At 42.8% G+C, this 22,946-nt stretch overlaps 7 non-coding genes across 7 annotated transcripts; all 7 read left to right on the top strand.

Moving 5' to 3' along the window:
- Nucleotides 1-1,978: 1,978 nt before the first annotated feature.
- On the top strand, nucleotides 1,979-2,051 carry trnar-ccu (transfer RNA arginine (anticodon CCU)). Its single transcript has one exon. It is a non-coding gene; the product is annotated as a tRNA-Arg (tRNA).
- Nucleotides 2,052-4,171: 2,120 nt separating this feature from the next.
- Nucleotides 4,172-4,244, top strand: trnar-ccu (transfer RNA arginine (anticodon CCU)). Its single transcript has one exon. It is a non-coding gene; the product is annotated as a tRNA-Arg (tRNA).
- A 1,572-nt stretch (nucleotides 4,245-5,816) lies between these two features.
- trnar-ccu (transfer RNA arginine (anticodon CCU)) lies at nucleotides 5,817-5,889 on the top strand. The gene has a single exon. It is a non-coding gene; the product is annotated as a tRNA-Arg (tRNA).
- A 2,387-nt stretch (nucleotides 5,890-8,276) lies between these two features.
- Nucleotides 8,277-8,349, top strand: trnar-ccu (transfer RNA arginine (anticodon CCU)). The gene has a single exon. It is a non-coding gene; the product is annotated as a tRNA-Arg (tRNA).
- A 3,209-nt stretch (nucleotides 8,350-11,558) lies between these two features.
- On the top strand, nucleotides 11,559-11,631 carry trnar-ccu (transfer RNA arginine (anticodon CCU)). Its single transcript has one exon. It is a non-coding gene; the product is annotated as a tRNA-Arg (tRNA).
- A 2,672-nt stretch (nucleotides 11,632-14,303) lies between these two features.
- trnar-ccu (transfer RNA arginine (anticodon CCU)) lies at nucleotides 14,304-14,376 on the top strand. Its single transcript has one exon. It is a non-coding gene; the product is annotated as a tRNA-Arg (tRNA).
- A 1,027-nt stretch (nucleotides 14,377-15,403) lies between these two features.
- trnar-ccu (transfer RNA arginine (anticodon CCU)) lies at nucleotides 15,404-15,476 on the top strand. Its single transcript has one exon. It is a non-coding gene; the product is annotated as a tRNA-Arg (tRNA).
- Nucleotides 15,477-22,946: the final 7,470 nt, after the last annotated feature.

Here is a 22,946-nt window from a genome sequence, read left to right as displayed (position 1 = left end):
AACTCCAGTCATTGAGTTCACCTCAATATGGCCTTCAATGGGAAAGCGTAGTAAATCATCATTGATTTAGTGCTAGAGTGTATTCAGAATGTGGCCATTCTGACATTCATTATAAAATGCCTCAGATAGGACCAAAAAAGCTCCAGACACTTTTTTTGTCCACATGTCAAAACGGGGGAAATCTTAGCAAATGGCTTAATGGTTATTCATGAGAATCAAGTGTGTGTGTGTGTGTGTGAGAGAGTGTGTGTTTGTGTGTGTGTGGATGTGGTGTTGCGGTGTGCATGCAGGCATGTGTGCATGTGTGTTTTCCTGTGATATAATTGTTGTTTTCTTCATCCAGTGTCTTCCATGAAATCACCTCAGCATGTCACACCCTGTTTCCCCTAGAGTGCAACGACAACATACCTTCACACAGAAAGAGAAAGAGAGAGAGAGAAAGAGAATGAGACAGAGAACTGGGAGAGAAAGGGGGAGAGAAGGGGTAGGATAGAGGAAGAGAACAAATGATTACCCTAGTTGAAATATTTCATCAGCGATTCCTGGCTACATATCCTGTGTGTGTGTGTGTGTGTGTGTGTGTGTGTGTGTGTGTGTGTGTGTGTGTGTGTGTGTGTGTGTGTGTGTGTGTGTGTGTGCGAGAGAGTGTGCTGGAGGGATATCTGCATTACTGCCTACTCTATAATTCAAATGCGGAGATGCAAAGAAGAAGCCATAACACTCAAACGTACACACAACACATGTACCTAAGGGTGACATAATATTTCCCCAATACCAACCGTCAGCTTACCAAATCACATACTATGCCTTTATATTAAGCAATTTTGAAGCCAAATGAATTTGATTTGAGAATGGACTGTTTCTTTAACCTTCCACTGGCATAGAGTTACTGAAATGAATACAGTTGATACCTCACATATACCATACCAGAGCCATAAATATATACTCTACACTGAGTATACAAAACTTTAAGGACACCGGTTCTTTCCATGACATAGACAGACCTAGTGAATCCAGGTGAAAGCTATGATCCCTTATTGATGTCACTGGTGTAACATCCAGTTATTTAGATGGCTTATGTTTATAAGAACTGAGGTCGGGGCATTCGTATAGTTTAGTTGAACTTTACTCAGAAGTTTGCTGGCATTCCATAGTTCACATGGCATATCACTCCTGCAGTCTGGCTACTGTAAAACATGGAACTGGAATCCCACAGTATGAATACATGGACTGGATTGTGACGTAATGTTCACTACATTACGGGGCGGCAGGGTAGCCTAGTGGTTAGAGTGTTGGACTAGTAAACGAAAAGGTTGCAAGTTCGTATCCCCGAGCTGACAAGGTACAAATCTGTTGTTCTGCCCCTGAACAGACAGTTAACTCACTGTCATTGAAAATAAGAATTTGTTCTTAACTGACTTGCCTAGTAAAATTAAATTTACATTTCACAATGAAGATACTTTGGTTATCACTACTGGTCAGTATAAATTTCACTTGGGATACAACACTAATGTTTTTAATTACATCTCTTCAATGAGAATAACTTGGAGGTCTTCTATTAGTTCTCATAGTGTATCAGGGTTTTGATCTGCGAACAACATTTTTTTTAAATGTGTCGTTTCATGGGCATGTCTCAGTGCCATTATAATTTTTTTTTTACCTCTTCCAACAGTTCGTATAGGTCATACTGTTTACACAGTATCCCAGTGGCCTAAGACACTGGACTCCTAAGCCATGGATTGTGAGTTCTAGTCTTTTCTGAAGTGGCTGAGAGCAGAGTGGCGCAGCGGAAGCGTGCTGGGCCCATAGCCCAGAGGTCGATGGATCGAAACCATCCTCTGCTAAACAGATTGTTTTCAAAAATGAAACGCAAACAGAAATTAGAAAGCTAAATTTCATTTGCATGTCTCATTGTTATCCAGTACACATTGTTTTTACTGCTTCTATCAGTTCGTACTATTTGCAAAAGATCGACAGTGCCCCAGTGGCCTAATGGATAAGGCACTGGCCTCCTAAGCCAGGGATTGTGGGTTCAAGTCCCATCTGGAGTGGATGGAAGCAGAGTGGCGCAGCGGAAGCGTGCTGGGCCCATAACCCAGAGGTCGATGGATCAAAACCATCCTCTGCTAAACAGTTTATTTTAAGTGCGAACAACATTTTTAAAAAATGTGTCGTTTCATGGGCATAATGTCTCAGTGCCATTATAATTTTTTTTTACCTCTTCCAACAGTTCGTATAGGTCATACTGTTTACACAGTATCCCAGTGGCCTAAGATACTGGACTCCTAAGCCATGGATTGTGAGTTCTAGTCTTTTGTGAAGTGGCTGAGAGCAGAGTGGCGCAGCGGAAGCGTGCTGGGCCCATAACCCAGAGGTCGATGGATCGAAACCATCCTCTGCTAAATAGTTTATTTTAAGTGCGAACAACATTTTAAAAAAATGTGTCGTTTCATGGGCATAATGTCTCAGTGCCATTATAATTTGTTTTTTACCTCTTCCAACAGTTCGTATAGGTCATACTGTTTACACAGTATCCCAGTGGCCTAAGATACTGGACTCCTAAGCCATGGATTGTGAGTTCTAGTCTTTTCTGAAGGGGATGAGAGCAGAGTGGCGCAGCGGAAGCGTGCTGGGCCCATAACCCAGAGGTCGATGGATCGAAACCATCCTCTGCTAAACAGTTTATTTTAAGTGCGAACAACATTTTTAAAAAATGTGTCGTTTCATGGGCATAATGTCTCAGTGCCATTATATATATTTTTTTTACCTCTTCCAACAGTTCGTATAGGTCATACTGTTTACACAGTATCCCAGTGGCCTAAGATACTGGACTCCTAAGCCATGGATTGTGAGTTCTAGTCTTTTCTGAAGGTGATGAGAGCAGAGTGGCGCAGCGGAAGCGTGCTGGGCCCATAACCCAGAGGTCGATGGATCGAAACCATCCTCTGCTAAACAGTTTATTTTTAGTGCGAACAACATTTTTTTAAAATGTGTCGTTTCATGGGCATGTCTCAGTGCCATTATATATATTTTTTTACCTCTTCCAAAAGTTCGTATAGGTCATACTGTTTACACAGTATCCCAGTGGCCTAAGATACTGGACTCCTAAGCCAAAGATTTTGAGTTCTAGTCTTTTCTGAAGTGGCTGAGAGCAGAGTGGCGCAGCGGAAGCGTGCTGGGCCCATAACCCAGAGGTCGATGGATCGAAACCATCCTCTGCTAAACAGTTTATTTAAAGTGCGAACAACATTTTTTAAAAATGTGTCGTTTCATGGGCATGTCTCAGTGCCATTATATATATTTTTTTACCTCTTCCAACAGTTCGTATAGGTCATACTGTTTACACAGTATCCCAGTGGCCTAAGACACTGGACTCCTAAGCAATGGATTGTGAGTTCTAGTCTTTTCTGAAGGGGATGAGAGCAGAGTGGCGCAGCGGAAGCGTGCAGGGCCCATAACCCAGAGGTCGATGGATCGAAACCATCCTCTGCTAAACAGTTTACTTTAAGTGCGAACAACATTTTTAAAAAATGTGTCGTTTCATGGGCATAATGTCTCAGTGCCATTATAATTTTTTTTTACCTCTTCCAACAGTTCGTATAGGTCATACTGTTTACACAGTATCCCAGTAGCCTAAGATACTGGACTCCTAAGCCATGGATTGTGAGTTCTAGTCTTTTCTGAAGGTGATGAGAGCAGAGTGGCGCAGCGGAAGCGTGCTGGGCCCATAACCCAGAGGTCGATGGATCGAAACCATCCTCTGCTAAACAGTTTATTTTTAGTGCGAACAACATTTTTTAAAAATGTGTCGTTTCATGGGCATGTCTCAGTGCCATTATATATATTTTTTTACCTCTTCCAAAAGTTCGTATAGGTCATACTGTTTACACAGTATCCCAGTGGCCTAAGATACTGGACTCCTAAGCCAAAGATTTTGAGTTCTAGTCATTTCTGAAGTGGCTGAGAGCAGAGTGGCGCAGCGGAAGCGTGCAGGTCCCATAACCCAGAGGTCGATGGATCGAAACCATCCTCTGCTAAACAGATTATTTTCAAAAATGAAACGCAAACAGAAATTAGAAAGCTATATTTCATTTGCATGTCTCAGTGCTATCCAGTACACATTGTTTTTACTGCTTGTATCAGTTTGTACTATTTGCAAAAGGTAGACAGTGCCCCAGTGGCCTAATGGATAAGGCACTGGCCTCCTGAGCCAGGGATTGTGGGTTCAAGTCCCATCTGGGGTGGATGGAAGCAGAGTGGCGCAGCGGAAGCGTGCTGGGCCCATAACCCAGAGGTCGATGGATCGAAACCATCCTCTGCTAAACAATTTATTTTAAGTGCGAACAACATTTTTAAAAAATATGTCGTTTCATGGGCATAATGTCTCAGTGCCATTATAATTTTTTTTTACCTCTTCCAACAGTTCGTATAGGTCATACTGTTTACACAGTATCCCAGTGGCCTAAGATACTGGACTCCTAAGCCATGGATTGTGAGTTCTAGTCTTTTCTGAAGTGGCTGAGAGCAGAGTGGCGCAGCGGAAGCGTGCTGGGCCCATAACCCAGAGGTCGATGGATCGAAACCATTCTCTGCTAAATAGTTCATTTTAAGTGAGAACAACATTTTTTAAAAATGTGTCGTTTCATGGGCATGTCTCAGTGCCATTATAATTTTTTTTTTACCTCTTCCAACAGTTCGTATAGGTCATACTGTTTACACAGTATCCCAGTGGCCTAAGATACTGGACTCCTAAGCCAAAGATTTTGAGTTCTAGTCTTTTCTGAAGTGGCTGAGAGCAGAGTGGCGCAGCGGAAGCGTGCTGGGCCCATAACCCAGAGGTCGATGGATCGAAACCATCCTCTGCTAAACAGTTCATTTTAAGTGCGAACAACATTTTTTAAAAATGTGTCGTTTCATGGGCATGTCTCAGTGCCATTATATATATTTTTTTACCTCTTCCAACAGTTCGTATAGGTCATACTGTTTACACAGTATCCCAGTGGCCTAAGACACTGGACTCCTAAGCAATGGATTGTGAGTTCTAGTCTTTTCTGAAGGGGATGAGAGCAGAGTGGCGCAGCGGAAGCGTGCTGGGCCCATAACCCAGGGGTCGATGGATCGAAACCATCCTCTGCTAAACAGTTTATTTTAAGTGCGAACAACATTTTTAAAAAATGTGTCGTTTCATGGGCATAATGTCTCAGTGCCATTATAATTTTTTTTTTACCTCTTCCAACAGTTCGTATAGGTCATACTGTTTACACAGTATCCCAGTGGCCTAAGATACTGGACTCCTAAGCCATGGATTGTGAGTTCTAGTCTTTTCTGAAGTGGCTGAGAGCAGAGTGGCGCAGCGGAAGCGTGCTGGGCCCATAACCCAGAGGTCGATGGATCGAAACCATCCTCTGCTAAACAGTTTATTTTTAGTGCGAACAACATTTTTAAAAAATGTGTCGTTTCATGGGCATGTCTCAGTGCCATTATATATATTTTTTTACCTCTTCCAAAAGTTCGTATAGGTCATACTGTTTACACAGTATCCCAGTGGCCTAAGATACTGGACTCCTAAGCCAAAGATTTTGAGTTCTAGTCATTTCTGAAGTGGCTGAGAGCAGAGTGGCGCAGCGGAAGCGTGCAGGTCCCATAACCCAGAGGTCGATGGATCGAAACCATCCTCTGCTAAACAGATTATTTTCAAAAATGAAACGCAAACAGAAATTAGAAAGCTATATTTCATTTGCATGTCTCAGTGCTATCCAGTACACATTGTTTTTACTGCTTGTATCAGTTTGTACTATTTGCAAAAGGTAGACAGTGCCCCAGTGGCCTAATGGATAAGGCACTGGCCTCCTAAGCCAGGGATTGTGGGTTCAAGTCCCATCTGGGGTGGATGGAAGCAGAGTGGCGCAGCGGAAGCGTGCTGGGCCCATATCCCAGAGGTCGATGGATCGAAACCATCCTCTGCTAAACAATTTATTTTAAGTGCGAACAACATTTTTAAAAAATATGTCGTTTCATGGGCATAATGTCTCAGTGCCATTATAATTTTTTTTTACCTCTTCCAACAGTTCGTATAGGTCATACTGTTTACACAGTATCCCAGTGGCCTAAGATACTGGACTCCTAAGCCATGGATTGTGAGTTCTAGTCTTTTCTGAAGTGGCTGAGAGCAGAGTGGCGCAGCGGAAGCGTGCTGGGCCCATAACCCAGAGGTCGATGGATCGAAACCATTCTCTGCTAAATAGTTCATTTTAAGTGAGAACAACATTTTTTAAAAATGTGTCGTTTCATGGGCATGTCTCAGTGCCATTATAATTTTTTTTTTACCTCTTCCAACAGTTCGTATAGGTCATACTGTTTACACAGTATCCCAGTGGCCTAAGATACTGGACTCCTAAGCCAAAGATTTTGAGTTCTAGTCTTTTCTGAAGTGGCTGAGAGCAGAGTGGCGCAGCGGAAGCGTGCTGGGCCCATAACCCAGAGGTCGATGGATCGAAACCATCCTCTGCTAAACAGTTTATTTTAAGTGCGAACAACATTTTTAAAAAATGTGTCGTTTCATGGGCATAATGTCTCAGTGCCATTATATATATTTTTTTACCTCTTCCAACAGTTCGTATAGGTCATACTGTTTACACAGTATCCCAGTGGCCTAAGATACTGGACTCCTAAGCCATGGATTGTGAGTTCTAGTCTTTTCTGAAGTGGCTGAGAGCAGAGTGGCGCAGCGGAAGCGTGCTGGGCCCATAACCCAGAGGTCGATGGATCGAAACCATTCTCTGCTAAATAGTTCATTTTAAGTGCGAACAACATTTTTTAAAAATGTGTCGTTTCATGGGCATGTCTCAGTGCCATTATAATTTTTTTTTTACCTCTTCCAACAGTTCGTATAGGTCATACTGTTTACACAGTATCCCAGTGGCCTAAGATACTGGACTCCTAAGCCAAAGATTTTGAGTTCTAGTCTTTTCTGAAGTGGCTGAGAGCAGAGTGGCGCAGCGGAAGCGTGCTGGGCCCATAACCCAGAGGTCGATGGATCGAAACCATCCTCTGCTAAACAGTTTATTTTAAGTGCGAACAACATTTTTTAAAAATGTGTCGTTTCATGGGCATGTCTCAGTGCCATTATATATATTTTTTTACCTCTTCCAACAGTTCGTATAGGTCATACTGTTTACACAGTATCCCAGTGGCCTAAGACACTGGACTCCTAAGCAATGGATTGTGAGTTCTAGTCTTTTCTGAAGGGGATGAGAGCAGAGTGGCGCAGCGGAAGCGTGCTGGGCCCATAACCCAGGGGTCGATGGATCGAAACCATCCTCTGCTAAACAGTTTATTTTAAGTGCGAACAACATTTTTAAAAAATGTGTCGTTTCATGGGCATAATGTCTCAGTGCCATTATAATTTTTTTTTACCTCTTCCAACAGTTCGTATAGGTCATACTGTTTACACAGTATCCCAGTGGCCTAAGATACTGGACTCCTAAGCCATGGATTGTGAGTTCTAGTCTTTTCTGAAGTGGCTGAGAGCAGAGTGGCGCAGCGGAAGCGTGCTGGGCCCATAACCCAGAGGTCGATGGATCGAAACCATCCTCTGCTAAACAGTTTATTTTAAGTGCGAACAAAAATTTTTAAAAATGTGTCGTTTCATGGGCATGTCTCAGTGCCATTATATATATTTTTTTACCTCTTCCAACAGTTCGTATAGGTCATACTGTTTACACAGTATCCCAGTGGCCTAAGACACTGGACTCCTAAGCAATGGATTGTGAGTTCTAGTCTTTTCTGAAGGTGATGAGAGCAGAGTGGCGCAGCGGAAGCGTGCTGGGCCCATAACCCAGAGGTCGATGGATCGAAACCATCCTCTGCTAAACAGTTTATTTTTAGTGCGAACAACATTTTTAAAAAATGTGTCGTTTCATGGGCATGTCTCAGTGCCATTATATATATTTTTTTACCTCTTCCAAAAGTTCGTATAGGTCATACTGTTTACACAGTATCCCAGTGGCCTAAGATACTGGACTCCTAAGCCAAAGATTTTGAGTTCTAGTCATTTCTGAAGTGGCTGAGAGCAGAGTGGCGCAGCGGAAGCGTGCAGGTCCCATAACCCAGAGGTCGATGGATCGAAACCATCCTCTGCTAAACAGATTATTTTCAAAAATGAAACGCAAACAGAAATTAGAAAGCTATATTTCATTTGCATGTCTCAGTGCTATCCAGTACACATTGTTTTTACTGCTTGTATCAGTTTGTACTATTTGCAAAAGGTAGACAGTGCCCCAGTGGCCTAATGGATAAGGCACTGGCCTCCTAAGCCAGGGATTGTGGGTTCAAGTCCCATCTGGGGTGGATGGAAGCAGAGTGGCGCAGCGGAAGCGTGCTGGGCCCATAACCCAGAGGTCGATGGATCGAAACCATCCTCTGCTAAACAGTTTATTTTAAGTGCGAACAACATTTTTAAAAAATGTGTCGTTTCATGGGCACAATGTCTCAGTGCCATTATAATTTTTTTTTACCTCTTCCAACAGTTCGTATAGGTCATACTGTTTACACAGTATCCCAGTGGCCTAAGATACTGGACTCCTAAGCCATTGATTGTGAGTTCTAGTCTTTTGTGAAGTGGCTGAGAGCAGAGTGGCGCAGCGGAAGCGTGCTGGGCCCATAACCCAGAGGTCGATGGATCGAAACCATCCTCTGCTAAATAGTTTATTTTAAGTGTGAACAACATTTTTAAAAAATGTGTCGTTTCATGGGCATAATGTCTCAGTGCCATTATAATTTGTTTTTTACCTCTTCCAACAGTTCGTATAGGTCATACTGTTTACACAGTATCCCAGTGGCCTAAGATACTGGACTCCTAAGCCATGGATTGTGAGTTCTAGTCTTTTCTGAAGGGGATGAGAGCAGAGTGGCGCAGCGGAAGCGTGCTGGGCCCATAACCCAGAGGTCGATGGATCGAAACCATCCTCTGCTAAACAGTTTATTTTAAGTGCGAACAACATTTTTAAAAAATGTGTCTTTTCATGGGCATAATGTCTCAGTGCCATTATATATTTTTTTTTACCTCTTCCAACAGTTCGTATAGGTCATACTGTTTACACAGTATCCCAGTGGCCTAAGATACTGGACTCCTAAGCCATTGATTGTGAGTTCTAGTCTTTTGTGAAGTGGCTGAGAGCAGAGTGGCGCAGCGGAAGCGTGCTGGGCCCATAACCCAGAGGTCGATGGATCGAAACCATCCTCTCCTAAATAGTTTATTTTAAGTGCGAACAACATTTTAAAAAAATGTGTTGTTTCATGGGCATAATGTCTCAGTGCCATTATAAATTTTTTTTACCTCTTCCAACAGTTCGTATAGGTCATACTGTTTACACAGTATCCCAGTGGCCTAAGATACTGGACTCCTAAGCCATGGATTGTGAGTTCTAGTCTTTTCTGAAGTGGCTGAGAGCAGAGTGGCGCAGCGGAAGCGTGCTGGGCCCATAACCCAGAGGTCGATGGATCGAAACCATTCTCTGCTAAATAGTTCATTTTAAGTGAGAACAACATTTTTTAAAAATGTGTCGTTTCATGGGCATGTCTCAGTGCCATTATAATTTTTTTTTTACCTCTTCCAACAGTTCGTATAGGTCATACTGTTTACACAGTATCCCAGTGGCCTAAGATACTGGACTCCTAAGCCAAAGATTTTGAGTTCTAGTCTTTTCTGAAGTGGCTGAGAGCAGAGTGGCGCAGCGGAAGCGTGCTGGGCCCATAACCCAGAGGTCGATGGATCGAAACCATCCTCTGCTAAACAGTTTATTTTAAGTGCGAACAACATTTTAAAAAAATGTGTCGTTTCATGGGCATAATGTCTCAGTGCCATTATATATATTTTTTTACCTCTTCCAACAGTTCGTATAGGTCATACTGTTTACACAGTATCCCAGTGGCCTAAGATACTGGACTCCTAAGCCATGGATTGTGAGTTCTAGTCTTTTCTGAAGTGGCTGAGAGCAGAGTGGCGCAGCGGAAGCGTGCTGGGCCCATAACCCAGAGGTCGATGGATCGAAACCATTCTCTGCTAAATAGTTCATTTTAAGTGCGAACAACATTTTTTAAAAATGTGTCGTTTCATGGGCATGTCTCAGTGCCATTATAATTTTTTTTTTACCTCTTCCAACAGTTCGTATAGGTCATACTGTTTACACAGTATCCCAGTGGCCTAAGATACTGGACTCCTAAGCCAAAGATTTTGAGTTCTAGTCTTTTCTGAAGTGGCTGAGAGCAGAGTGGCGCAGCGGAAGCGTGCTGGGCCCATAACCCAGAGGTCGATGGATCGAAACCATCCTCTGCTAAACAGTTTATTTTAAGTGCGAACAACATTTTTTAAAAATGTGTCGTTTCATGGGCATGTCTCAGTGCCATTATATATATTTTTTTACCTCTTCCAACAGTTCGTATAGGTCATACTGTTTACACAGTATCCCAGTGGCCTAAGACACTGGACTCCTAAGCAATGGATTGTGAGTTCTAGTCTTTTATGAAGGGGATGAGAGCAGAGTGGCGCAGCGGAAGCGTGCTGGGCCCATAACCCAGGGGTCGATGGATCGAAACCATCCTCTGCTAAACAGTTTATTTTAAGTGCGAACAACATTTTTAAAAAATGTGTCGTTTCATGGGCATAATGTCTCAGTGCCATTATAATTTTTTTTTTACCTCTTCCAACAGTTCGTATAGGTCATACTGTTTACACAGTATCCCAGTGGCCTAAGATACTGGACTCCTAAGCCATGGATTGTGAGTTCTAGTCTTTTCTGAAGTGGCTGAGAGCAGAGTGGCGCAGCGGAAGCGTGCTGGGCCCATAACCCAGAGGTCGATGGATCGAAACCATCCTCTGCTAAACAGTTTATTTTAAGTGCGAACAAAAATTTTTAAAAATGTGTCGTTTCATGGGCATGTCTCAGTGCCATTATATATATTTTTTTACCTCTTCCAACAGTTCGTATAGGTCATACTGTTTACACAGTATCCCAGTGGCCTAAGACACTGGACTCCTAAGCAATGGATTGTGAGTTCTAGTCTTTTCTGAAGGTGATGAGAGCAGAGTGGCGCAGCAGAAGCGTGCTGGGCCCATAACCCAGAGGTCGATGGATCGAAACCATCCTCTGCTAAACAGTTTATTTTTAGTGCGAACAACATTTTTAAAAAATGTGTCGTTTCATGGGCATGTCTCAGTGCCATTATATATATTTTTTTACCTCTTCCAAAAGTTCGTATAGGTCATACTGTTTACACAGTATCCCAGTGGCCTAAGATACTGGACTCCTAAGCCAAAGATTTTGAGTTCTAGTCATTTCTGAAGTGGCTGAGAGCAGAGTGGCGCAGCGGAAGCGTGCAGGTCCCATAACCCAGAGGTCGATGGATCGAAACCATCCTCTGCTAAACAGATTATTTTCAAAAATGAAACGCAAACAGAAATTAGAAAGCTATATTTCATTTGCATGTCTCAGTGCTATCCAGTACACATTGTTTTTACTGCTTGTATCAGTTTGTACTATTTGCAAAAGGTAGACAGTGCCCCAGTGGCCTAATGGATAAGGCACTGGCCTCCTAAGCCAGGGATTGTGGGTTCAAGTCCCATCTGGGGTGGATGGAAGCAGAGTGGCGCAGCGGAAGCGTGCTGGGCCCATAACCCAGAGGTCGATGGATCGAAACCATCCTCTGCTAAACAGTTTATTTTAAGTGCGAACAACATTTTTAAAAAATGTGTCGTTTCATGGGCACAATGTCTCAGTGCCATTATAATTTTTTTTTACCTCTTCCAACAGTTCGTATAGGTCATACTGTTTACACAGTATCCCAGTGGCCTAAGATACTGGACTCCTAAGCCATTGATTGTGAGTTCTAGTCTTTTGTGAAGTGGCTGAGAGCAGAGTGGCGCAGCGGAAGCGTGCTGGGCCCATAACCCAGAGGTCGATGGATCGAAACCATCCTCTGCTAAATAGTTTATTTTAAGTGTGAACAACATTTTTAAAAAATGTGTCGTTTCATGGGCATAATGTCTCAGTGCCATTATAATTTGTTTTTTACCTCTTCCAACAGTTCGTATAGGTCATACTGTTTACACAGTATCCCAGTGGCCTAAGATACTGGACTCCTAAGCCATGGATTGTGAGTTCTAGTCTTTTCTGAAGGGGATGAGAGCAGAGTGGCGCAGCGGAAGCGTGCTGGGCCCATAACCCAGAGGTCGATGGATCGAAACCATCCTCTGCTAAACAGTTTATTTTAAGTGCGAACAACATTTTTAAAAAATGTGTCTTTTCATGGGCATAATGTCTCAGTGCCATTATATATTTTTTTTTACCTCTTCCAACAGTTCGTATAGGTCATACTGTTTACACAGTATCCCAGTGGCCTAAGATACTGGACTCCTAAGCCATTGATTGTGAGTTCTAGTCTTTTGTGAAGTGGCTGAGAGCAGAGTGGCGCAGCGGAAGCGTGCTGGGCCCATAACCCAGAGGTCGATGGATCGAAACCATCCTCTCCTAAATAGTTTATTTTAAGTGCGAACAACATTTTAAAAAAATGTGTTGTTTCATGGGCATAATGTCTCAGTGCCATTATAATTTTTTTTTACCTCTTCCAACAGTTCGTATAGGTCATACTGTTTACACAGTATCCCAGTGGCCTAAGATACTGGACTCCTAAGCCATTGATTGTGAGTTCTAGTCTTTTGTGAAGTGGCTGAGAGCAGAGTGGCGCAGCGGAAGCGTGCTGGGCCCATAACCCAGAGGTCGATGGATCGAAACCATCCTCTGCTAAACAGTTTATTTTAAGTGCGAACAACATTTTTAAAAAATGTGTCGTTTCATGGGCATAATGTCTCAGTGCCATTATATATATTTTTTTTACCTCTTCCAACAGTTCGTATAGGTCATACTGTTTACACAGTATCCCAGTGGCCTAAGATACTGGACTCCTAAGCCATTGATTGTGAGTTCTAGTCTTTTGTGAAGTGGCTGAGAGCAGAGTGGCGCAGCGGAAGCGTGCTGGGCCCATAACCCAGAGGTCGATGGATCGAAACCATCCTCTCCTAAATAGTTTATTTTAAGTGCGAACAACATTTTTAAAAAATGTGTCGTTTCATGGGCATAATGTCTCAGTGCCATTATAATTTTTTTTTACCTCTTCCAACAGTTCGTATAGGTCATACTGTTTACACAGTATCCCAGTGGCCTAAGATACTGGACTCCTAAGCCATTGATTGTGAGTTCTAGTCTTTTGTGAAGTGGCTGAGAGCAGAGTGGCGCAGCGGAAGCGTGCTGGGCCCATAACCCAGAGGTCGATGGATCGAAACCATCCTCTGCTAAATAGTTTATTTTAAGTGCGAACAACATTTTTAAAAAATGTGTCGTTTCATGGGCATAATGTCTCAGTGCCATTATAATTTGTTTTTTACCTCTTCCAACAGTTCGTATAGGTCATACTGTTTACACAGTATCCCAGTGGCCTAAGATACTGGACTCCTAAGCCATGGATTGTGAGTTCTAGTCTTTTCTGAAGGGGATGAGAGCAGAGTGGCGCAGCGGAAGCGTGCTGGGCCCATAACCCAGAGGTCGATGGATCGAAACCATCCTCTGCTAAACAGTATATTTTAAGTGCGAACAACATTTTTAAAAAATGTGTCGTTTCATGGGCATAATGTCTCAGTGCCATTATAATTTTTTTTTACCTCTTCCAACAGTTCGTATAGGTCATACTGTTTACACAGTATCCCAGTGGCCTAAGATACTGGAATCCTAAGCCATTGATTGTGAGTTCTAGTCTTTTGTGAAGTGGCTGAGAGCAGAGTGGCGCAGCGGAAGCGTGCTGGGCCCATAACCCAGAGGTCGATGGATCGAAACCATCCTCTGCTAAACAGTTTATTTTTAGTGCGAACAACATTTTTAAAAAATGTGTCGTTTCATGGGCATGTCTCAGTGCCATTATATATATTTTTTTACCTCTTCCAAAAGTTCGTATAGGTCATACTGTTTACACAGTATCCCAGTGGCCTAAGATACTGGACTCCTAAGCCAAAGATTTTGAGTTCTAGTCATTTCTGAAGTGGCTGAGAGCAGAGTGGCGCAGCGGAAGCGTGCAGGTCCCATAACCCAGAGGTCGATGGATCGAAACCATCCTCTGCTAAACAGATTATTTTCAAAAATGAAACGCAAACAGAAATTAGAAAGCTATATTTCATTTGCATGTCTCAGTGCTATCCAGTACACATTGTTTTTACTGCTTGTATCAGTTTGTACTATTTGCAAAAGGTAGACAGTGCCCCAGTGGCCTAATGGATAAGGCACTGGCCTCCTAAGCCAGGGATTGTGGGTTCAAGTCCCATCTGGGGTGGATGGAAGCAGAGTGGCGCAGCGGAAGCGTGCTGGGCCCATAACCCAGAGGTCGATGGATCGAAACCATCCTCTGCTAAACAGTTTATTTTAAGTGCGAACAACATTTTTTAAAAATGTGTCGTTTCATGGGCATGTCTCAGTGCCATTATATATATTTTTTTACCTCTTCCAACAGTTCGTATAGGTCATACTGTTTACACAGTATCCCAGTGGCCTAAGACACTGGACTCCTAAGCAATGGATTGTGAGTTCTAGTCTTTTCTGAAGGGGATGAGAGCAGAGTGGCGCAGCGGAAGCGTGCAGGGCCCATAACCCAGAGGTCGATGGATCGAAACCATCCTCTGCTAAACAGTTTACTTTAAGTGCGAACAACATTTTTAAAAAATGTGTCGTTTCATGGGCATAATGTCTCAGTGCCATTATAATTTTTTTTTACCTCTTCCAACAGTTCGTATAGGTCATACTGTTTACACAGTATCCCAGTAGCCTAAGATACTGGACTCCTAAGCCATGGATTGTGAGTTCTAGTCTTTTCTGAAGGTGATGAGAGCAGAGTGGCGCAGCGGAAGCGTGCTGGGCCCATAACCCAGAGGTCGATGGATCGAAACCATCCTCTGCTAAACAGTTTATTTTTAGTGCGAACAACATTTTTTAAAAATGTGTCGTTTCATGGGCATGTCTCAGTGCCATTATATATATTTTTTTACCTCTTCCAAAAGTTCGTATAGGTCATACTGTTTACACAGTATCCCAGTGGCCTAAGATACTGGACTCCTAAGCCAAAGATTTTGAGTTCTAGTCATTTCTGAAGTGGCTGAGAGCAGAGTGGCGCAGCGGAAGCGTGCAGGTCCCATAACCCAGAGGTCGATGGATCGAAACCATCCTCTGCTAAACAGATTATTTTCAAAAATGAAACGCAAACAGAAATTAGAAAGCTATATTTCATTTGCATGTCTCAGTGCTATCCAGTACACATTGTTTTTACTGCTTGTATCAGTTTGTACTATTTGCAAAAGGTAGACAGTGCCCCGGTGGCCTAATGGATAAGGCACTGGCCTCCTAAGCCAGGGATTGTGGGTTCAAGTCCCATCTGGGGTGGATGGAAGCAGAGTGGCGCAGCGGAAGCGTGCTGGGCCCAGAGGTCGATGGATCGAAACCATCCTCTGCTAAACAATTTATTTTAAGTGCGAACAACATTTTTAAAAAATATGTCGTTTCATGGGCGTAATGTCTCAGTGCCATTATAATTTTTTTTTACCTCTTCCAACAGTTCGTATAGGTCATACTTTTTACACAGTATCCCAGTGGCCTAAGATACTGGACTCCTAAGCCATGGATTGTGAGTTCTAGTCTTTTCTGAAGTGGCTGAGAGCAGAGTGGCGCAGCGGAAGCGTGCTGGGCCCATAACCCAGAGGTCGATGGATCGAAACCATTCTCTGCTAAATAGTTCATTTTAAGTGAGAACAACATTTTTTAAAAATGTGTCGTTTCATGGGCATGTCTCAGTGCCATTATAATTTTTTTTTTACCTCTTCCAACAGTTCGTATAGGTCATACTGTTTACACAGTATCCCAGTGGCCTAAGATACTGGACTCCTAAGCCAAAGATTTTGAGTTCTAGTCTTTTCTGAAGTGGCTGAGAGCAGAGTGGCGCAGCGGAAGCGTGCTGGGCCCATAACCCAGAGGTCGATGGATCGAAACCATCCTCTGCTAAACAGTTTATTTTAAGTGCGAACAACATTTTTAAAAAATGTGTCGTTTCATGGGCATAATGTCTCAGTGCCATTATATATATTTTTTTACCTCTTCCAACAGTTCGTATAGGTCATACTGTTTACACAGTATCCCAGTGGCCTAAGATACTGGACTCCTAAGCCATGGATTGTGAGTTCTAGTCTTTTCTGAAGTGGCTGAGAGCAGAGTGGCGCAGCGGAAGCGTGCTGGGCCCATAACCCAGAGGTCGATGGATCGAAACCATTCTCTGCTAAATAGTTCATTTTAAGTGCGAACAACATTTTTTAAAAATGTGTCGTTTCATGGGCATGTCTCAGTGCCATTATAATTTTTTTTTTACCTCTTCCAACAGTTCGTATAGGTCATACTGTTTACACAGTATCCCAGTGGCCTAAGATACTGGACTCCTAAGCCAAAGATTTTGAGTTCTAGTCTTTTCTGAAGTGGCTGAGAGCAGAGTGGCGCAGCGGAAGCGTGCTGGGCCCATAACCCAGAGGTCGATGGATCGAAACCATCCTCTGCTAAACAGTTTATTTTAAGTGCGAACAACATTTTTTAAAAATGTGTCGTTTCATGGGCATGTCTCAGTGCCATTATATATATTTTTTTACCTCTTCCAACAGTTCGTATATGTCATACTGTTTACACAGTATCCCAGTGGCCTAAGACACTGGACTCCTAAGCAATGGATTGTGAGTTCTAGTCTTTTCTGAAGGGGATGAGAGCAGAGTGGCGCAGCGGAAGCGTGCTGGGCCCATAACCCAGGGGTCGATGGATCGAAACCATCCTCTGCTAAACAGTTTATTTTAAGTGCGAACAACATTTTTAAAAAATGTGTCGTTTCATGGGCATAATGTCTCAGTGCCATTATAATTTTTTTTTTACCTCTTCCAACAGTTCGTATAGGTCATACTGTTTACACAGTATCCCAGTGGCCTAAGATACTGGACTCCTAAGCCATGGATTGTGAGTTCTAGTCTTTTCTGAAGTGGCTGAGAGCAGAGTGGCGCAGCGGAAGCGTGCTGGGCCCATAACCCAGAGGTCGATGGATTGAAACCATCCTCTGCTAAACAGTTTATTTTAAGTGCGAACAAAATTTTTTAAAAATGTGTCGTTTCATGGGCATGTCTCAGTGCCATTATATATATTTTTTTACCTCTTCCAACAGTTCGTATAGGTCATACTGTTTACACAGTATCCCAGTGGCCTAAGACACTGGACTCCTAAGCAATGGATTGTGAGTTCTAGTCTTTTCTGAAGGTGATGAGAGCAGAGTGGCGCAGCGGAAGCGTGCTGGGCCCATAACCCAGAGGTCGATGGATCGAAACCATCCTCTGCTAAACAGTTTATTTTTAGTGCGAACAACATTTTTAAAAAATGTGTCGTTTCATGGGCATGTCTCAGTGCCATTATATATATTTTTTTACCTCTTCCAAAAGTTCGTATAGGTCATACTGTTAACACAGTATCCCAGTGGCCTAAGATACTGGACTCCTAAGCCAAAGATTTTGAGTTCTAGTCATTTCTGAAGTGGCTGAGAGCAGAGTGGCGCAGCGGAAGCGTGCAGGTCCCATAACCCAGAGGTCGATGGATCGAAACCATCCTCTGCTAAACAGTTTATTTTAAGTGTGAACAACATTTTTAAAAAATGTGTCGTTTCATGGGCATAATGTCTCAGTGCCATTATAATTTTTTTTTTACCTCTTCCAACAGTTCGTATAGGTCATACTGTTTACACAGTATCCCAGTGGCCTAAGATACTGGACTCCTAAGCCATGGATTGTGAGTTCTAGTCTTTTCTGAAGTGGCTGAGAGCAGAGTGGCGCAGCGGAAGCGTGCTGGGCCCATAACCCAGAGGTCGATGGATCGAAACCATCCTCTGCTAAATAGTTTATTTTAAGTGTGAACAACATTTTTAAAAAATGTGTCGTTTCATGGGCATAATGTCTCAGTGCCATTATAATTTGTTTTTTACCTCTTCCAACAGTTCGTATAGGTCATACTGTTTACACAGTATCCCAGTGGCCTAAGATACTGGACTCCTAAGCCATGGATTGTGAGTTCTAGTCTTTTCTGAAAGGGATGAGAGCAGAGTGGCGCAGCGGAAGCGTGCTGGGCCCATAACCCAGAGGTCGATGGATCGAAACCATCCTCTGCTAAACAGTTTGTTTTAAGTGCGAACAACATTTTTAAAAAATGTGTCGTTTCATGGGCATAATGTCTCAGTGCCATTATATATTTTTTTTTACCTCTTCCAACAGTTCGTATAGGTCATACTGTTTACACAGTATCCCAGTGGCCTAAGATACTGGACTCCTAAGCCATGGATTGTGAGTTCTAGTCTTTTCTGAAGTGGCTGAGAGCAGAGTGGCGCAGCGGAAGCGTGCTGGGCCCATAACCCAGAGGTCGATGGATCGAAACCATTCTCTGCTAAATAGTTCATTTTAAGTGAGAACAACATTTTTTAAAAATGTGTCGTTTCATGGGCATGTCTCAGTGCCATTATAATTTTTTTTTTACCTCTTCCAACAGTTCGTATAGGTCATACTGTTTACACAGTATCCCAGTGGCCTAAGATACTGGACTCCTAAGCCAAAGCTTTTGAGTTCTAGTCTTTTCTGAAGTGGCTGAGAGCAGAGTGGCGCAGCGGAAGCGTGCTGGGCCCATAACCCAGAGGTCGATGGATCGAAACCATCCTCTGCTAAACAGTTTATTTTAAGTGCGAACAACATTTTAAAAAAATGTGTCGTTTCATGGGCATAATGTCTCAGTGCCATTATATATATTTTTTTACCTCTTCCAACAGTTCGTATAGGTCATACTGTTTACACAGTATCCCAGTGGCCTAAGATACTGGACTCCTAAGCCATGGATTGTGAGTTCTAGTCTTTTCTGAAGTGGCTGAGAGCAGAGTGGCGCAGCGGAAGCGTGCTGGGCCCATAACCCAGAGGTCGATGGATCGAAACCATTCTCTGCTAAATAGTTCATTTTAAGTGCGAACAACATTTTTTAAAAATGTGTCGTTTCATGGGCATGTCTCAGTGCCATTATAATTTTTTTTTTACCTCTTCCAACAGTTCGTATAGGTCATACTGTTTACACAGTATCCCAGTGGCCTAAGATACTGGACTCCTAAGCCAAAGATTTTGAGTTCTAGTCTTTTCTGAAGTGGCTGAGAGCAGAGTGGCGCAGCGGAAGCGTGCTGGGCCCATAACCCAGAGGTCGATGGATCGAAACCATCCTCTGCTAAACAGTTTATTTTAAGTGCGAACAACATTTTTTAAAAATGTGTCGTTTCATGGGCATGTCTCAGTGCCATTATATATATTTTTTTACCTCTTCCAACAGTTCGTATAGGTCATACTGTTTACACAGTATCCCAGTGGCCTAAGACACTGGACTCCTAAGCAATGGATTGTGAGTTCTAGTCTTTTCTGAAGGGGATGAGAGCAGAGTGGCGCAGCGGAAGCGTGCTGGGCCCATAACCCAGGGGTCGATGGATCGAAACCATCCTCTGCTAAACAGTTTATTTTAAGTGCGAACAACATTTTTAAAAAATGTGTCGTTTCATGGGCATAATGTCTCAGTGCCATTATAATTTTTTTTTTACCTCTTCCAACAGTTCGTATAGGTCATACTGTTTACACAGTATCCCAGTGGCCTAAGATACTGGACTCCTAAGCCATGGATTGTGAGTTCTAGTCTTTTCTGAAGTGGCTGAGAGCAGAGTGGCGCAGCGGAAGCGTGCTGGGCCCATAACCCAGAGGTCGATGGATTGAAACCATCCTCTGCTAAACAGTTTATTTTAAGTGCGAACAAAATTTTTTAAAAATGTGTCGTTTCATGGGCATGTCTCAGTGCCATTATATATATTTTTTTACCTCTTCCAACAGTTCGTATAGGTCATACTGTTTACACAGTATCCCAGTGGCCTAAGACACTGGACTCCTAAGCAATGGATTGTGAGTTCTAGTCTTTTCTGAAGGTGATGAGAGCAGAGTGGCGCAGCGGAAGCGTGCTGGGCCCATAACCCAGAGGTCGATGGATCGAAACCATCCTCTGCTAAACAGTTTATTTTTAGTGCGAACAACATTTTTAAAAAATGTGTCGTTTCATGGGCATGTCTCAGTGCCATTATATATATTTTTTTACCTCTTCCAAAAGTTCGTATAGGTCATACTGTTTACACAGTATCCCAGTGGCCTAAGATACTGGACTCCTAAGCCAAAGATTTTGAGTTCTAGTCATTTCTGAAGTGGCTGAGAGCAGAGTGGCGCAGCGGAAGCGTGCAGGTCCCATAACCCAGAGGTCGATGGATCGAAACCATCCTCTGCTAAACAGTTTATTTTAAGTGTGAACAACATTTTTAAAAAATGTGTCGTTTCATGGGCATAATGTCTCAGTGCCATTATAATTTTTTTTTTACCTCTTCCAACAGTTCGTATAGGTCATACTGTTTACACAGTATCCCAGTGGCCTAAGATACTGGACTCCTAAGCCATGGATTGTGAGTTCTAGTCTTTTCTGAAGTGGCTGAGAGCAGAGTGGCGCAGCGGAAGCGTGCTGGGCCCATAACCCAGAGGTCGATGGATCGAAACCATCCTCTGCTAAATAGTTTATTTTAAGTGTGAACAACATTTTTAAAAAATGTGTCGTTTCATGGGCATAATGTCTCAGTGCCATTATAATTTTTTTTTTACCTCTTCCAACAGTTCGTATAGGTCATACTGTTTACACAGTATCCCAGTGGCCTAAGATACTGGACTCCTAAGCCATGGATTGTGAGTTCTAGTCTTTTCTGAAGGGGATGAGAGCAGAGTGGCGCAGCGGAAGCGTGCTGGGCCCATAACCCAGAGGTCGATGGATCGAAACCATCCTCTGCTAAACAGTTTGTTTTAAGTGCGAACAACATTTTTAAAAAATGTGTCGTTTCATGGGCATAATGTCTCAGTGCCATTATATATTTTTTTTTACCTCTTCCAACAGTTCGTATAGGTCATACTGTTTACACAGTATCCCAGTGGCCTAAGATACTGGACTCCTAAGCCATTGATTGTGAGTTCTAGTCTTTTGTGAAGTGGCTGAGAGCAGAGTGGCGCAGCGGAAGCGTGCTGGGCCCATAACCCAGAGGTCGATGGATCGAAACCATTCTCTCCTAAATAGTTTATTTTAAGTGCGAACAACATTTTAAAAAAATGTGTCGTTTCATGGGCATAATGTCTCAGTGCCATTATAATTTTTTTTTACCTCTTCCAACAGTTCGTATAGGTCATACTGTTTACACAGTATCCCAGTGGCCTAAGATACTGGACTCCTAAGCCATTGATTGTGAGTTCTAGTCTTTTGTGAAGTGGCTGAGAGCAGAGTGGCGCAGCGGAAGCGTGCTGGGCCCATAACCCAGAGGTCGATGGATCGAAACCATCCTCTGCTAAATAGTTTATTTTAAGTGCGAACAACATTTTTAAAAAATGTGTCGTTTCATGGGCATAATGTCTCAGTGCCATTATAATTTGTTTTTTACCTCTTCCAACAGTTCGTATAGGTCATACTGTTTACACAGTATCCCAGTGGCCTAAGATACTGGACTCCTAAGCCATGGATTGTGAGTTCTAGTCTTTTCTGAAGGGGATGAGAGCAGAGTGGCGCAGCGGAAGCGTGCTGGGCCCATAACCCAGAGGTCGATGGATCGAAACCATCCTCTGCTAAACAGTTTATTTTAAGTGCGAACAACATTTTTAAAAAATGTGTCGTTTCATGGGCATAATGTCTCAGTGCCATTATAATTTTTTTTTACCTCTTCCAACAGTTCGTATAGGTCATACTGTTTACACAGTATCCCAGTGGCCTAAGATACTGGAATCCTAAGCCATTGATTGTGAGTTCTAGTCTTTTGTGAAGTGGCTGAGAGCAGAGTGGCGCAGCGGAAGCGTGCTGGGCCCATAACCCAGAGGTCGATGGATCGAAACCATCCTCTGCTAAATAGTTTATTTTAAGTGTGAACAACATTTTTAAAAAATGTGTCGTTTCATGGGCATAATGTCTCAGTGCCATTATAATTTGTTTTTTACCTCTTCCAACAGTTCGTATAGGTCATACTGTTTACACAGTATCCCAGTGGCCTAAGACACTAGACTCCTAAGCAATGGATTGTGAGTTCTAGTCTTTTCTGAAGGGGATGAGAGCAGAGTGGCGCAGCGGAAGCGTGCAGGGCCCATAACCCAGAGGTCGATGGATCGAAACCATCCTCTGCTAAACAGTTTATTTTAAGTGCGAACAACATTTTTAAAAAATGTGTCGTTTCATGGGCATAATGTCTCAGTGCCATTATAATTTTTTTTTACCTCTTCCAACAGTTCGTATAGGTCATACTGTTTACACAGTATCCCAGTGGCCTAAGACACTAGACTCCTAAGCAATGGATTGTGAGTTCTAGTCTTTTCTGAAGGGGATGAGAGCAGAGTGGCGCAGCGGAAGCGTGCAGGGCCCATAACCCAGAGGTCGATGGATCGAAACCATCCTCTGCTAAACAGTTTATTTTAAGTGCGAACAACATTTTTAAAAAATGTGTCGTTTCATGGGCATAATGTCTCAGTGCCATTATAATTTTTTTTTACCTCTTCCAACAGTTCGTATAGGTCATACTGTTTACACAGTATCCCAGTGGCCTAAGATACTGGACTCCTAAGCCATGGATTGTGAGTTCTAGTCTTTTCTGAAGTGGCTGAGAGCAGAGTGGCGCAGCGGAAGCGTGCTGGGCCCATAACCCAGAGGTCGATGGATCGAAACCATCCTCTGCTAAACAGTTTATTTTAAGTGCGAACAACATTTTTTAAA

The sequence above is a fragment of the Oncorhynchus clarkii genome, unplaced genomic scaffold (genome assembly GCF_045791955.1).
Source record: "Oncorhynchus clarkii lewisi isolate Uvic-CL-2024 unplaced genomic scaffold, UVic_Ocla_1.0 unplaced_contig_1723_pilon_pilon, whole genome shotgun sequence".
NCBI lineage: Eukaryota > Metazoa > Chordata > Actinopteri > Salmoniformes > Salmonidae > Oncorhynchus > Oncorhynchus clarkii.
The sequence above is the reverse complement of the archived record's forward strand: the minus strand, read 5'-3'. Positions and strand labels throughout refer to the sequence as shown.